Raw genomic sequence first — 6525 nt, 5'->3', positions numbered from 1 at the left:
TGGCAGCAGGCAGTGAAGGTGGTGATAGCAAATGTGATGTTTCCAGACAGCACACAGAGGCAGCCTGATGTGGGCAGCTTCAGGTCTTCTGCCCCTCCTGACCACCTATGTAATCAGTATAGTGGGACAATGGACCTTTAATCTGACCAGAAAGATTGGTTTTATCTTTAGAGAAACTGGTTAAGATTCATGTAACAAAGATGGTAGTATAGTAAAATACAGATAAAAGATCAAGTATTGTGTTAGCAGCATGGATACAATTGCTTGGAATAAGATAATGATCAGGCACTTTCTTTGTATTACGCCTTGAATTACTGATTTTTGTTTGAGCTATTATCTCTGTGTTTTTGCCAGTCTTTTCCTACCACGGTGCAAGCGTTAGAAATTCCCTGTGAGTGGATGCAGAGAAATAGATCTGCAAGTGCTGTTTTCATGAGGTGTTACCCAACACCTGTGACAGAAAATGCAAATGCCTCACAGGATTAATTTTTTCAAGACCAAAAAGAGCATCAGGGTCTGGTGTATTTTCTGTAATTTGACAGCTCTATCATAAGTATCCTGATGTGTAAAACAATCTATTTTAGTTACATTTCCTGAAAAACATGGTTGGGATGTAACTTAGTTTGGGCCTAAGTATCTGAAAGCTACTTAAGCCTGAAAAAATAATTTAGCATGCCTAAACTTTTTAAGCAAGCATCATATATGCAGGGAGGGAGACAGTTTTAGCTATTTTTGAGGAGATGATATAGCTAACAATGACCATAAATCAGAAGTCTTAATCCTGGAAGAGAGGGAGAGAGAGTGAAGAGAAAAAGAGGAGAGGCATTTTAATGCAATGTTGTGTACTCTTAATTGTTGAATAACTTTGATTTAAATAATTATTCAAGTGTTCAACATAGCAAAGCATAAAACCAATTATATGACATCAAAGTCTTTGTACTTTTAAGTCAGTATAACTTCCCAAGTTCTGATTCTGGCCAATTGTTCCAATTAATGGATTTCAAAGCAAATGGCTTCCATTTACATTAAATAAAAGACTTTTTCTGCAGTGTTCAAAGTCTTTATTTCTTTTAAGTATTGTGAAATCTATGAAAAGATTGTTTATTTTCTAAGTTCTTACAATTCCAATCCAATTTAAAATGCATGGAACTGCAAACTCAATAGATAATTACAGTTGTATGAAGATAAAGTACAGGTCTTTCAGACCCTGGAAAACAAAACTGCTTTTATTTCACAATGTCATCGTTTGAGCTTCATACAAATTCTTTGAAAAACAGAAAGTTATATTAATTTTCTTGACAAGTTGAGAACAAGGGTCATAAAACCAGCCTGAAAACACTATTATAAGGAGCACCATAGCCAATGAAGTTACTTTTTTTATATAGAAGCTTTCTGTAGAAATGGAATTTCAATATGTGATGATATCAGTGAAAATAGCCCAACTCTATTAAACTAAATATGAGGCTGTGAGATAATAAAAGCAAAAAAAGAAAAAGAAAAGAAACAAAACCTTCAAAAAGACCATGAAAAACACAAAACAAATAAAAGAGGAATGACTGAAAGCAGATTCATATTTTTGACATGGTTATACTACCTTCATCATTCATTATGATAATGATTTCAGTTTAACTATAAATAATATTTCCATTGGTAGTGTAAGTGACCGGGATCCAGTGGGATAGGAGAAAGAAAACATACCCGTTGAGTGGGAGGAGTAGGATTCAGTAAAAAATTGTGGAGTTCTGGTGAGACAAGGGTAGAAAGGAAAGTAGGATTCTCTGGATAACAGATCTTGAATAAGGACAATGGTGGACATAAATTTATGAGTACAATAGGTTTGGGGCAAGATAAAGCAAAAGGGAAGAAGGAAGACTGGAACAATAACACCTTAGATGGTGAGTTTGACAGAAGTGAACATGAGACCTTTTGAGGTGGTTTTTTGAGTCTCATCACTCTATCAGGAAACAGTCGTGAAATCTACTGTTATATCCTCCGATCACCTGTCTCCTAGTGCTGGGCCGTTAGAAGAAGATAACTTACATGTCAAAAGTTTATGCAATGAGTTAAAATCCTTCAGCATTATTGGTATGTAATTCAAGTGGATGCACTTTTGCTGAAATTGCTATAGATCCAATTAATTTGTTTTGCAATATCTACAAAGTAAATGCCAAAAAAACCCACAAAATTTTTATTGTGTACTCTGAAAAGTTACATGATTGGGCAAATCTTCATTTTGTCCTTTTGTTCATACACTTTATGAAATAGTCTTTCATTACACAGTCACACCCCCTTTTTTTCCACGGGACGTCGTAAGAAAATAACCAAGTGTTGGAATGAATCTGAATCATCCAGCAATGGATGTTGTTGCCTACTAATTCACTGCAGATAAAGAAAGAATCAGAATGATTGAAGGACATGTCTATAAAAACAAAAAAATATATATTTTTGTTTATGACATTAAACTTTTCTCAGTTTTATGGATCATTCCTTTCTGTACAGCTCACATGTGATAATAGATTACCTGTGCAAATTAAATCTATTTTCTGATGATCACCAGTTGGAAGTTCTTTTTATTTTTAGTGTAAATATTTTCTGGATGGAGAACAGATGTGTATGAAACAAAAGATCCTACATATAGAGAGGAACATAGAGTAATATTTTACTAATAAGTAGTTCCTGCTATTAATGCAATGGAAAAGTGCTTGTATTAGAAGTTGATCATAATTTATTTCTGAAATATAAAAATAAGCTTTATTCCAGATTAGAATCAATATTAGTTTAGAACATAAACATTCAAGATAAAACCACAATCCTCTCTGCACCAGCAAATCACTATAAAGAAAGAAATGTAAAATCCAAACTCAGAAAAAAATATTTTTAGGCACAAATATTGGAGCTGACTCTATATTTTCCATCCAAAAGACCATCTCTGTAAATAGTGGTAACCACAGGCAGTCTTGTGGTAAAGACAATAATCAGAGCTACATTGTCCTTAGAAAAATTTGAAAGCTCTACATAAAAAAAAAAAAAGATGGGGAAAATGGTGAATGTAAATAGCTGCTGTATTTGCTCTGTCAAGTGTAGGTTGTGAATTCAGGAAACAAGTAATGGGCACATTGTCTAAGCATATACAGAAGACACAGCCCTTGCTATAGTTTTCTTAATGTTTCTCAAATTAATCAACATCACCGCATATTAATAGACAACCCCAGTTAGTTTGCTCCTAACCCTGTTGGGCAAGATGCATGCATGATTAAACTGAATAAAAAGATGATCATTAGATGATAAGAACCTGAGGAAAGGATGTCTTAGAGGCAGTCAGGTAGTATTTTAATGGTTAATTCCTTACGTTTTTATTCTCAGAAGCAGCATGCACCATTTTTATTCACAAAGCAAAAATCACCTCTTTGCACTGACAGAACATCATTAGGCAAGGGTACGTGTTAAGTGAAGACCCCTTGCCATGTCTACCAATCCAGGGAGCCGTTAACTAGTACCACATTGTTATAAAAGCCAAGAAATCTTCAGACAGTACAGAACCTTCTCCTGTCATGCAGATGTTAAGTCAGGGAACACTGAAAACCTCAGTGTGTGGTCTTAGCTCAAGGAGAAACTTCATACTTCTGGTACAGTATGGTCAATCATGCTCATTTAATCCTATCCCAGAATTCAGAAATAAATTCCCAATTTGAGGACACTGTATCAGAGTTAATAAAGACACAGGAGTCCTTTTGCATTCAAAAGATATGCAAATAACAGAGGCATATCATTCATTCTGAATTTATTACTCAAATTATTACAATTAGAACTTTATCTGTGACTGAGTGCTCCAAATCTATTCTAGTAATGCAGTGCTATCTTCTGTTAGTATTGCTATTATTGCAAGACTCACCTTTAATTAATCAGTTGTGCAAATATATTTTGCATCCACAAACTGTTCTTAAGATTTTTACCAACACAGTTCAGAATAATTTAAAGAAAGGCAGTGGCTGTAGATCTTTTTAATCTTTGTATGACCTTGTAATCTTGGTAAGTCCCAACTGTGTTCCCTGCCCCAATATTTCTGCTGAATGCATGGACTGTTTTTGGCCAGGATAGAGTTAAATTTCTTCATAGTAGCTAGTATGGGGCTATGTTTTAGATTTGTGTTGAAAACAGTGTTGATAACACAGGTATGTTTTCATTACTGCTGAGCAGGGCTTTCACAACATCAAGGACTTTTCTGCTCCTCACATTCCCCTGCCAGCAAGTAGGCTGGGGATGCACAAGAAATTCAGAAGGGACACAGCCAGGACAGCTGACCCCAGCTGACCAGAGGCTTATCCCACACCATAGAATCATAGAATCACAGAATCATAGAATGTTTTGTGTTGGAAGGGACCCTTAGAGGTCATCTAGTCCAACCCCCCTGCAGGAGCAGGGACACCGCTAACTACATCAGGTTGCTCAGAGCCCCGTCCAACCTGGCCTTGAATGCTTCCAGGCATGGGGCCTCCTTTCACCACCCTCATTGTAAAGATTTTCTTCCTTATATCCAGTCTAAACCTATCCTGGTTTAGTTTAAAACCATTACCCCTTGTCTTGTCACAGATGGCCCTACTAAAAAGATTTTCCCCCTCTTTCCTATAGACCCCCTTTAGGTATTGAAAGGCCGCACTCAGCTCTGCCTGCAGCCTTCTCTTCTGCAGGCTGAACAAGCCCAACTCTCTCAGCCTGTCCTCATAGCAGAGGGGCTCCAGCCCTCAGATCATTTTTGTGGCCCTCCTCTGGACCCGCTCCAACACTTCCATGTCCTTCTTGTGCTGAGGGCTCCAGAGCTGGATGCAGTACTGGCTCATGTCCAGCTTTTCATCCACCAGCACCCCCAAGTCCCTCTCGGCAGGGCTGCCCTCGATCCTTTCTTCCCCCAGCCTGTACCCCGACCCAGGTGCAGGACCTTGCACTTGGCCTTGTTGAACCTCATGAGGTTCACACAGGCCCACCTCTCCAGCATGTCCAGGTCTCTCTGGATGACATCCCACCCTTCTGGCGTGTCAACTGCACCACTCCGCTTGGTGTCATCCGCAAACTTGCATATGACATAATTTGAAGCTCATAGAGAGTAGTTATTTTTGGTAAAGTCTTCTCCACCTTCAGCTGTATATACACTAACTAATAGCTTGAAACGCTAAAGTTGCACAGTCTGTTTCTTGTATTAAATACCGTTCTTGCTGTCTTTTTATGTACTTTAAAATGTCTCAAAGTATTCTATGTCTTTAATTATTTTTTTCCCAATTATTCTTCCTCTTGACATTAATGACTGACTAGATACAGGTTTCTCTTGTGGTTTTGTGGGGGTTTTTTTCTCTCTTTTTATGTCAATACTTTCAGTGTGGTAACAGAACTGAAGAAAAAATATTGTTGAATACACATACAAATCTCTAATGACAGTCTTATGGTAGTGCAAAAAGCAGTTCTGCAGTAACATTGAACAAGCTTTTGTCCTACTATGCAGAAGTGCTTTTATGCCATGTATGTATAAGAGTATGATTGTATTCTTCTCAAACTGAAATACTGGAGGCTAAAAATTTCTGTGTCTTCCAGGCTGAAGCAGCTAAAAAAATATTCTGTTAGACCTGCTTCTGTACTTCCATAACATTCCTGCATAATTTCTTTTATTAGGAAATACGTATAGAGTTTTAAAGAGAGTTTCAGCTAAATGAAACCACTACAGTGTAAATTATTTGTACCCTGAGGAAATACATACTTTTCCCCAAAGTTTCATTGAAAGAGTTTGAGCCATGTGGAAGTGGTGACTGAAAGAGGACCATGAGGCATGGGAAATACTGTGCCTTGAACAATGAAGATTAAACTGAAAGAAATAAATAAACACCATTGAAACAGAGCTATGGAAATGGCTGAGTTTTCAGCTTAATATCCAGGCAGAAAGAATACACTTTAGACCTATCCAATTATGTGTTTTAGTTTTCTCAGACAAACTGAAATACTGAAATAAAATATTCTTGTAAAGATTTTGTTTTAAAAAACAGTTTACAATTAGTTTAAATGTTAATAAAACTTTGTAGAAATGAGAAAAAATATTAAGTTGGCTTCTCTCAATTTTAGAAGGGATTTTCTTGTAGTCCCATATAATTTCATGTTTCCATTACACAGTATGAACAAGTGTCTGTTATGGTTTAACCTGGCAGAAAGCTGAACACCACAGTCTCTTGCTCACTGCCCACCCCCTCATGTGGAATGGGAGAGAGAATCGGAAAAAAAGGTCAACATTTTTTGGGTTGAGATAAAGGCAATTTAATAAAACAGTAGAGAAAAATCAATAATAATAATAATAATAATGATAATAATAATAATAATATGCAGATTATACAAAACAAGTGATACACAATGCAGCCGCTCGCCGCCCACTGACCAATGCCCATCCCATCCCTGAGCAGGTATTGCTGTTCCCCATCCCACTCCCCCCAGTTTCTACACTGGGCATGATGCCCTATGGTCTGGAATAGCCCTGGGGCCAGTTGGGGT

This window comes from Egretta garzetta, unplaced genomic scaffold (genome assembly GCF_000687185.1).
Source record: "Egretta garzetta isolate BGI_Z169 unplaced genomic scaffold, ASM68718v1 scaffold136, whole genome shotgun sequence".
Lineage (NCBI taxonomy): Eukaryota > Metazoa > Chordata > Aves > Pelecaniformes > Ardeidae > Egretta > Egretta garzetta.
The sequence above is the reverse complement of the archived record's forward strand: the minus strand, read 5'-3'. Positions refer to the sequence as shown.